Genomic DNA, 11,329 nt, shown 5'->3' with positions numbered 1-11,329 from the left:
TTTTTCCTGTTTTTAATTCAGAGTCTTATGTTTACTTGCCGCTGAGGCCTTGGCAGCACTTTATCTGATGGCTCAAGTTTGGGGTAACTGCCATGAGCAGACAGGCCAGATGAAAAGCAAATACTGAAAATGCTGGCTAGAATCAGCAATGTCAAAACCAGGGAAGGAAAAACAAGAAGGGAGGCTAACAGGGCCTAGAAGGAGAAGCAACTATGCAACTAAAAGCACAGTCAGATCTGGATGGTGTGCAGAAATGTAGGAGAGACTTGTTCCAGGATTTTTTCTTCTGTTCAGTATTTTGAAGAAAGTCAAGGAAAAGATCCTAAGAGATAATTCAAAACAAGATGCATTCTCCTGGAACTTTTCTTGGCAGTTCCTTGTGTAGCCAATCCTTGAAAAAATCCTGCAATAGCAACACCACAGCACCCTTAAGTAATCTGTTTCAGCACTTAGTTACACTTACTGTAAATAAAGCTTTTCCTAATGCCTTGCTCTCCCTCTTGATATCTCTTTGTAATTCTGGCTGCTTTCATGGAATTGTTGAGTTCTATATTTATGATGCTTTGAAGCTCTATATTTGGTTTCTTAAAGCATCGAGGCAACTTGTTTTGTTTCATATTTACCACCGCTGATGATTCAGTTCCAAAATTGTTTTCATTTGCCAAAAACATTTCACAAATGTATGTTCACAATGAAACTATTTGCACTGCATATTTCTAAAGCAGCTCAATGATACAAGTATACTGAATCGGGGGAGGAAGGACCGTCTGTAGCCACATTGATAAAATTAATAATGTAAAAATTACCCTTGAAAAATATACACTGTCTGTTACACAGCCCATTGTTTCTTACATTTTCCTCCAGTGACTTCCCCGATATCAGTTATCAGTTCAGTGCTGAGTGAATAGATTGGCAAAACATTCAAAGCTTTCCGACTTGGCAGACCAGTGAGCACCAAAACCAGATGTTCATTCTGGTGTTCAAAGAAGTAGCAAATACACTTATTGCACAATAAGAAAAACAATAGAAATCAAGTTCTTTCCATGTACTGTGGATACAAACCATACAGTATGAGTTGGGAGAGGACATGCCTTCTTTTCTGCAGTGGCAAAATTAAAAGTTGTATATTTTTCTTAAAAAGAGAGCAACAACTGTCACTAGCATTACATAAGAGAGATCACTGGTTCTACCCTGCAGTCAGCTCAAAAAAGCAAAAGGTATGCATGGAAAAGTTATACTTCTCCTGCCTGCTGAAGGGCATGGAAATATCTGGAAATTGCTTATGGTGAGGAAAGAAGTCCTACTTTGAGATAAGAAGAAGAATATTTCATGACTTCTGATGTGCAGTAAGTTGTTTTGATGCTTTTGCTTTGAAGGGAGAAACCTAAACTTCTGCCAACTTAGAAATTAGAGGATTGTCTACATCAGCTCAGGTTGTTTGTATTCTAGGCACAGAGAGAAAACATCAATTTCATTTAATCCTCCAGGCTTTACAATGACTTTTTCACCAACACCTGGAACTGCTGGCCATGTAATATTTTTCTGCAGCCATAAGCTTCTGGGCAGCACGTTCTCTCTGTCTTTTGTTATTGTCAGCACTAGTCCTGCCATAATTTTAAGGGACTGCATCATAGCAAAGGCTCCACTGCATTAGGCACTGCGCCAAGGCAGATCAAAAGCTTCACAAACTTCACCTTTCCAAACGCAGCAGTAACTCTCTGAGTAATGTTTTTAAATCTGCCAAAATGACTTGGGCCTCTAAGCAAGAAATGACTTAGAGATGTAAGTTTGTAGGGACAAAAGTGTTTATGCTGTGCTTCACTGTTTCTCTGAATCTTTATGTGCCAAAGGGCAAGAGACAAGGAGACATCCATGCAAAATTTTCAGTTCATCCTTCCTGTACTGCTGTTGATTACCTTGTATGCATGGTGTTGAGTAAGTGGAAAGAGTAATGTCAGAAATACACACATTCGTCTCTCTCACACAGAAACATTTAATTCTTTGCAAGATTTACATTTTGGTGCAATGACTTCTGGCCTTCTTCTTTCTTAATTCCTGGTGCCAAAGCCGTATTTCTACAGTACAAATCTTCCCATGCTAACAGATTCTGGTCACACAAAGCTGATGGAACACGTACACTTTCCTGCCGACCAAGGAGGTGTTTCTTGGAGGTGATACAGCTAACTGTCAGGTCAGTGTCCCTCAGTAAATGTTTCTCAAAGGCAGCCTGGCTTGTTTGGCTCCATGGCTGATCCACTGCAAGTCTATGGCCCATGAGGAAGATCTCAGCACTTGGTCTTGTTGAAGCCTCAGCCCCGTGGTCCAGCTCATCCAAATCCTTCTGTAGGGCTCTCCTACCTTCAGGAAGGTCAGCACTTCCTCCCAGCTCAGTGTCATCTGTAAACTTACTGAACGTGCACTGAATTCCCTCATCACAGTCATCACTAAAGATATTAAACAGGACTGGTCCCAGTACTCGTCCCCAAAGAATACCCCTTGTGACTAATTGCCAGCTGGATTTAACTTCATTCACCATCAATCACTGGGCGCAGCTGTCCAGTTAGTTTTTTTTTTATACAGAGAAGAGCACACCTATCCAAAGTATGGGCTGCCAGCTTCTCCAGGAGAATACTGTGAGAGACAGAGTCAAAGGCTTTACTAAAGTCTAGATAGACTACATCCACAGCCTTTCCCTCATCCACTAGGTGAGTCATCTGGTTGTAGAAAGAGATGAGGTTCAGCTCCTTCAGTATCCTGGGGTAGATCCCATTTGTCCCAGTGGACTTGTGACAATCTAGGTGAAGTAGTACACTGTTAACTGTTCCCTTCTGAATAACTGAGGGTTTATTCTGCTCCCCATCCCTGACTTCTAGGACAGGGGCCTGAGTACCCTGAGGATAACTGTTCTGACTACTAGAGACAGAAGAAGGCATGGAGAACGTCAACCGTTTTCTTATCCTCAGTGGTAATGTTCCCTGCCGCATCCACTAAAGAACAGAGATTCTCCTTGACCCTCCTCTGCTGTTAATATATTAGTAATAACATTTTTTTTATTATTTTTAACAGCTGTGGACAGTCAATGGGGAGCTCGAGGGCTGCGCTACGGACAGCGCCCGGCAGGGGGCGCCAGGCGGCCGTGCTGAACGCTGCAGCGTCCGAGCGGGGCTAGGCGGGAAAACGCCGGTACCTCAGCGCTGAGCTCGCAGCCCCCGGAGCTCACCTCAGGTCGCTCAGAGCTCACCTCAGTTCCCTCAGAACCCACCTCCAGTTCCTCAGAGCTCACCTCCATTTCTCTCAACTCGCACGTCTGACTTCTCCGAAATATCGTGATGCCAAGGGCGGTTTTGGGGAAAGGATGCTTTCTGGGGAGCTGCTTGCAGTGACTGCTGGGAAGATCAGCAGTTCCCCCCCCTCCCCCTTATTTATTTGTTTAATTTTCACTTCATATAAGTGCAGAATTCAAAATGGAAAATCCAAGATTAAATCTAAAGCTGCCAGCTTACAAGTGAGAGGTGAAAAAGTGACAGCCTTCAACGTAATACTATTCCACATGGCAACCAGCAGGACTTTCCATTCCTGTTATTCTTTTCAAGTGTTTCTTTCTGGTGCTGCTGCACTTCTCACCCTCTTGCATGCTTTGATTTTCGATACAAGAAGTGCTGTGAGCTTGTCCTTGTTGAAAACAGCTCTGAATTGGGTGAGGTTTTGGTCAGACCACTTTTGAGATTTTGAAACCAGTTAGCAAAGGTTCTTTTGCTACTTCTTTGTCAGAAGGATCTGTATTCTTGACCTGAATAGATATGATATAAATACTATGTACTGGGTATATACTGAGCTGCTATATCAACACCAGTTGCTGCCATTGGATCACGATACTGTACAGAAAGGAAATGAGCCTGACAAATAGGATACATAGAATGTGTACAATATACTATGTAGAAAGAGCTGCCATTAGAAACCCCTGCTGGGCAACAGCAGTTCAGAGATAAACAGGAGTTGTGTAAAATGCCACAGCAGCAAGCACAGATTTCTCAGTTTCTTACTGCATATTTGCTCGCTGCAATCACCACTGTCCTAAGAGAAAAACTGGATTCTCAGGCATAGGAAAGCTGATGACTGGCGAAGAAAAGCAACTATAGTTGGAGGCATGGGTGAGAAACACACCGTGTCCTGAATTTGTCAGCTCCTCCTGAAGAGACTGGCAGGTATTTAACATTATAAATCCCCCAAGCATGTTTCAGTGTCAGAACCATGAATGTGTGCTGCATATAACATTTCAAAGCGATTGTACTGTTAGCACATTTACAAATACACTTGATTAAACCATCCTGTGTTATGAAAAGAATTTACAAAACCAATACATTCAGGGCCAATTTTTCTCCTTGGCACAGACCTGCTCAAGTAGGTTCAATTTACTGGCATAACCCAGCGGAGAGCTAAATTGGTGCATGAACTGTGTTGTCGAGTGAGTAAATTATACTTCATTGCTAAATTATTTTTGCTTTTTTCATTTGTTTTCACAGGGACTAAGCAGTGGGATTTGTGCTATTCGTACAAACTAGCAGGGAGACTTTGCAATATAAAAGTCCTGACACAACTGAAACATGCAGTCGTAGCCTCAGATCATTTCATTCCCTTTCCACTAAGGATGATGGTACTCAGCTCAGTCAAATAAGCCATGCATGGCTCATTGCTAGTAAAAATACTCTCTCTCAATTAATGGATCCTGACAGGAGGGTAGAGTCAGCTCGCAATCTAATGTCTTGAACATGCCATCCACAAAACAGTTTACTTAAATATTTTCAGGCACTTGATGAGGATCCAGTATCAGATGGATTGTAAAAGGAATAGAAATGACAGGAAGATTGTGAAGATTTTTGGGAGAGACTCGAGGAATTAAAATGTCTTTTCCAGATCTTTCCAGCGTTCCACAAGTTGGCTAAAAAAGGGAAGGCATTTTGCATCTAACGACTATTTTGGTAAAGAAACAAGAAAGTGCTACTAGGGGAAAATGTTACCTTTGAAAACATCTTGGCTATCAAAGGAAAGAATTAGACTGTCACTTGGGCTGTTAAATTCTTTGAAATATGAAGGATACTTTTGAAAGGGGTATTGGAGATGATGGATTACACCTATTTGCTACACAGTGGCAAAAGAGATGCATAGTCGTGTGGTTTCTAGTGTGTCTATTTTTTATTTCTAATGATTTACTGGCAAAAGGCCTGCAAAAATAATGGAAAATCAAACAAAGTAACCTGTTAGTACAGAAGTGATAGCATTAATGCTCTTAATTGGTTCGAAAGCTTTATTTGTATTTTAAATAAGATTAGTCACTTTTTAAATAGGGCATTGTCTGAGGATAGGGCAGGTACATGGTGTTTGCATAATTCTAAGGGTACGGAGCTCTCTGCTATTTCTAAGTGCTCAGAACACCATTGGACCAAGACTGTGTATTTAAAATGCCCATTAATTTCTCATGCATCTCTGATTAGAATTCACACAGATTACTTGAATGCCTCTGTGATGTTTAAAACCCTGTATCAAGGCCATGCCTGTTTGAAGAAGTGATTTACAACAAATGAAAATACACTAAGGCTTTTTACCTTGAGAAATTAAGCTCTCTCAGCAGAGTGAAAAGGTCTGAGTAGGAAAATACACACCTTATGAAAAGCTGTGGAAAATGTATAAGAGGAAAAAAATGCATCAATTGCTAATATTGGCAATCTGAATCTTTTGGATGCTCTAAAACTGAGGTTTATGAGAACGTGTGTCCTGCTGGTGAGATATCCCCACTGACGGAGAAGGAACAGCCTACAAATGCATGGACATAAGGGGTATGGGATAAGAACAGTTTACCAGAAAAAACAAGTTTTGAAAAGCCCCATTTCAAAAGTCTGTTTTTACAATGAGGGATGCAAAATTACTCATCAAGTGCTTAATCATAATCTTCTATAGTTTCTTGGCTGCTTGCTAACATGAGTATTACCATCCAGACTGATTTAGTTGGCTCAGGTCTTCCCTTGATGGCTTAGATGATTTACTACCCATCCCTCTGAGAACAAAGGCTCCAGGAACACTTGTTCCAGTCTCTGGGACATGCCTGCTCTTTGCTCTGTGCCTGCTTTGGAATAGGTGTGGATTTATTTTATTCTATTTCTTTTTTTTTTTTTTAGATTTCTTTCTTTTCCCTTGGATCAAACTGCTGACAAAACCAGCAGTTTATTGAGATAGCTGTCACACGTGCCATTTGAGCCAGTTCAAATATTACAAGCACACTAAAATTTGCCAAGGACTGTTCCAAGCCGCCCCGTTCTTGTGGCCCTGCACGGCTGCCTTGCTTTGAACAGCCTCTCACCTGCCTCATCCATATGTTCTTGCATCTGCTGCGTCCGCACGCAAATCTACTGCAGTGAGTTCAGCAGTGAGTTAGGGGTAGAACATCTAAATGAGCAGCCTTCTTATCAGTGTTTTCTACGTTAGATTCTATTCCATATTCTACTAATATGATCATTTCTATAGAAACAATGCTTTATTCTGTACAATTTGAATACACCAAAGTTTTGCCTACCTTTTCTTTTCCCCCCACATATCAAGATATCAAAATCACCACTTTGGACAAGTTGAGCTATTTTACATGAAAGATTGGAGCTCCAAAAATTTTATAGTTGTTGTTCCATTTACAAACACCAGTGTTTGCAAAACAAGGCCATAAGGTTTTCATTGATTACAGTGATGCATTTTGCAGTCATGTTGCTTGATATACTTCCTTTGTAACCAAGAGACTTTTCCTGAGGTATCTAAGTAGCCATTTCAATAGGCAGAATTAATCCAGGCTACAAATTGGCTGGAAAATCACTAGGGAACATGCCTAAGAAATGGCACGGATGATTTGACAAACTGCACACTGCCATCAGAACAGAACAGATGAGCATCCAAGAACTATTTTGAGAAGTGCTGTTCTGGGGAAGTCACTCACTATATTTTAGGTAAGAGAAAACAGTCTCTCCCTGCTTGTGGTCATCAGAGAGCTTAAACTACTGGTGTCAACACCAACACTGAGGCCAAGAGCCATTCATGTCATTACCTTCCCCAGCCCAAATCCCCTGGCTCTTTCAGAGGTATATGATACCCTTCTTTACTTCTGACTCCAACCTTGTGCTCAGAATCGCTCATCGTTAAGCAACTACAGCATTCCCTCTAGAGGCAGTGATTTCTATCTCTGAGCTGCTATTTAACATTTAATATTTCATCCTTCAGCATGCCCTGAAGGAGGGAGATACAGATGGCCACAAGGCATACGTGAATGTACGTGCATTTTAGAGCTTTCTGTGTAACTCCCAAGCTGAATGCTGCTCACGGCTGGCAGCAGTTTGAATCTGGAGCAGAACTTTGCAGGATACTCATGCTTTGCAGGATACTAATGATATAACTTGCATTTCTGAAACCATGCTGCTTTCCTTCCCCTTCCCTTGGAGGATAAAACAGGTCAGCTCTAGGCACGAGTGTGAATTCTGCGGTTTAATCTCTTTACACAGGGATAATAAAAGAAGCTGCTTCTTTTATTATTAGGCCTGTTTTCCTGGGCAAGATGCTGCTTCAGTGGTCTTTGGCAGATTGCTGCCAGCTTGCTTTGCCTTTTAATTGTAACTTTTTGAATTTTTCAAGAGAGAAGGCTGGATCCTTGCAGCTATCTTCCTGTCTTCGGTACTGAGGTCACTGAAGGCATATTTCTACCATATTTTATGGGACTTTTGGACACCTTGTCATCCAGAAGAATACAGTCAATCCCACAGGAAGCTCTTACAAATGCCCAGTAATTAGTGAAGTTTTTAAGCAGCAGGTAATTGGTATTCAGGGAACAGATTCACTCTGCAAGTAGATAGGGCTGCTATTTATTTTTCAGTTCTCTTTTATTCCCCAACTTTTCTGCCCTTTTCAGTTATTTCTCTATTTCTAATGGAAATTAGCATGGTGTGGCTTTCTTTGCAAGACATCTGAGCAGCAGTTACTTGGCTGGAAACTTAGATGGATACTTAGGAACCTTGCTTAAGTGGAATCCATGGTGGAAGACATCCAGGAAAATCTATTGGCTGCTCAGAGTGTACTGAGTAGTGTTAGAAGATTTAAGTCTCTCCAGAGATGCTTAAATGTCAAGTAGATTCGGCAACTGAAGCAGTTGCTGCAGCTCTTGTTAAAAGAATAAAACAATACGAAAAGATAAAACATCAAATAGACATTTAGTACTAACAAACCACACTCACGTGAAAGGTGGACCTGGCAGCACGGAGTCTAGAAAGGAAAAAAGAGATGTAACTGAAACCATATCGGAAATGAATTTCACCAATGTCTGTTACCAGACAAAGATTTCCCAGCATCAGGTCTTTGTACAGGTAAATGAAGCACTGGAAACAAACCAGAAATGTTCAGCTCTGACTCAGTTTCACCTGGAGAGAGAAAGTCACTGATACAAAGAACGCAGTGCAAACAGTTCTGTTTCAGGACTGTCATCCACATTTTTGTGCATCTGGAACGTATTTTTCTTGGAGCACAAGTAGAGATAAATCCTGATTTGAAGCCCAGAGAAGTCAACAGAAGTCTTTAATTGACTTCAGTGGGTTTTTCATCAGGACTTTGACTGGCACATCATATAAGCTGAAGTTTTAAGTGAGAATCAGATTAATTCCATGGGCTTGCTCTGTTACAGGCACATTTCTTAACATTTTTTGTTGCGGAAGCAGCAATATTTTAATTAAAACAATTTGCTTTGCTGCTAATGAGAGGCTAATTCACTATCAGTGATGAAGAAAACAATGTCAGGGCCTTATGAAAAGCAAGAAGCAACAGAGCACAGGAGGGATGTGACTCTGTGAGAGCTAACCCATGCATTTAGTTTAAACCTGTGTCATTCGCTGCTCTGGAGCCAAGTACCCAACGCTAGGCATTAGAAAGCCCTCATTGCCCTGTCATCAGGATGGTGCCAAAGGGACTTAAAATACCAATTTGAGGAGTTCAAATGTTTTGTGGTATTATTCACTATAGTTTTACCTCATTCAGCAGTGCTTGAGTTTCTTTTGGGCTTTCCACGAGTAGGCACTGACCCAATATTTGGCCTTTAATGAAGAACAGAAGCATTAAATGCTCTAAAGTTTTCCAATAAAGAAGTGAGCCATTACTGAAATTCACTCATTTTATCCTAATAACATCGCATTTCCTGCCAATAGCTTAAAATATGCTGTTATTCTCCCTGAAAAGAAAAAGGTCTTAACTCTAAAATAAGACTCTGGAAATGATATAATATAAACATGTGCTGACATTAATTACTGTAATATTTATCTATAAAACAGATGGTAGTGCTTTCAAAAATGTGTGAGCAATGATCAGAATGAATTCATTAGGCATTTATACTGCTGTCATGTACTTGCATAGGTGTTGCCTTGGACCCTGCTGTATGCTAAGGGGCTCTTTCTTTTTAAGTGAGGTTTTACCAAACAGATGGAAAACATTATTAACTACTGTTTTCCTTTCTTGTCAAAGATGTTTTGTCTAATCATCGCTATAATTACACATCCACATTGTAGTAAATCATGCTGTATAAACATTTAGAACAGAGTGGATTATTAGGGTGAAATGCAAAGTATTCCAGACATTAAAACAAAACAAATATGGACTAGACTCTGCTGAATAATAACAATTTTCAACATCAAGGACAGACAAAACATAATTTAATAGCTTTGGCTTTTCTTTCTTCCATTTATGTCCCATTATTCTATGTACAGCGTATCCTGGGTGCTTTCAAAAGCCTCTCTCTTTTCTTTGTGTGAAAATCTTACTGAGGAAACTTTTCCTTTCTACAGCAGCTCCTTTCAACATCTTGCTGCCACTGTCTTCTTTTAAGTCAGGACCACAGAAGCCTCCCAGAAGAAAGTGGACAATGAAACCTAATGTGGGTCCTTTGTTTCCTCAAATAGCCGCAAATTTCCATTCTAGTTTGAAGCAAGTGTGTTTGTCCAAGGTAACCAAGTATTTTGGGTCTGGGTCTGCAGTATCTCCCTTTCCACCTTCAGGACACCTCTGTCGGAGTGCAGCTGATTTGATGGCTGTAGTATAGATGCCTGTATCTGTGCTGGTCCTTTAAAGTCAATGGAAGATACAGAAGATGATGTAGTACTAATTGAATTGACTATACTGATAGTGAATTCTGCTCTGGTGCCCAGATCTTTCTCCTTCAAAGCCCTCTGAATTTCTATGGTTTAGAATATCCTGCTTGAAAGAAATCTTTTCTTACCATCCCAAAGGTTTGTGAACATGGTCTTACAGTGTTGGAAAAGTGACTTTGTTCTCCCTCTGCAGCCATCAGGAAAGGTGTCTATTCAGTTGTTCCAGTAAATAAATCAGATTTGATCAGAGAATAAAAGAAAACTTACTGCATCTACCACATGGTTCAGATTTAGAAAACAATGAATACTTCATCACTATGTGTGTTTGCAGGACAAGTTTCAGATCTTCTTTTCCTAATATTCAGGATGCATCTAGAGAGAGAAATAAGTAGCTTCCATGGAAAACAAACCAGTTATGTTCAATGGGAGAAGAAAAAAATCTGCCCGTACAGAACTGATTCACCAGGCACTGGAGGCTGGATACTCTGGTCTTCTGTGGTTCAATATCAGTATCTAATTAAAGGATAAAAGTGCTCATGTCTTTTTAAAACAAATAAGGAAAGACAGTTTTACCATCCATGATATTTCCAAACAAACAACTGTAATTTTCCCCCTGCACCCTACTCTGATTCCTACCTTTGAAAAACACCAAGCAGTACAAACAATGTTTTACTGCTGCAGATCAATATCTTTCTATCTGCAGACATTTACTCACTTGTGTCAGAAGCTGATCATGGCTTTGTTTTATCAGCAGTGTTCTCCTTATTGTATTTTTGTACGTTCCCTAAGGAAAACTAGTGGCACGAATCTGGCTATTTCTACAGTCTCATTAAAAGTCTGCAGCAAGTTGCAGGTGCTTGGGCTTGGTCTGTGTCTGTTATGATACAAATACTCATGCAAATTGTTAGTACAGCAAAAAAGGTTGATCATCACTACGTTTGCTAGATCTTTTCTTTTTACAGTTTTATAGGATATAGTGCCCTCTCAGCTTTGCTACATGGGTTGCAGAGGGTTCCGAGCAGCTTAGTTTTGCTGTGTTGAAATGATTTCACAGAACTACAGTGCCATTAGTTGCAAGACAGGAGGCGCTTAATGCTGCACTTTCAAAACCCAGTAAATCCACCAAAGCCTTCCTGGCTCAGCCGACTCATTTCCAGCTGATTCACCCTGCA

The sequence above is a fragment of the Coturnix japonica genome, chromosome 2 (assembly GCF_001577835.2).
Source record: "Coturnix japonica isolate 7356 chromosome 2, Coturnix japonica 2.1, whole genome shotgun sequence".
Lineage (NCBI taxonomy): Eukaryota > Metazoa > Chordata > Aves > Galliformes > Phasianidae > Coturnix > Coturnix japonica.
Note: the sequence above shows the minus strand (reverse complement) of the source record.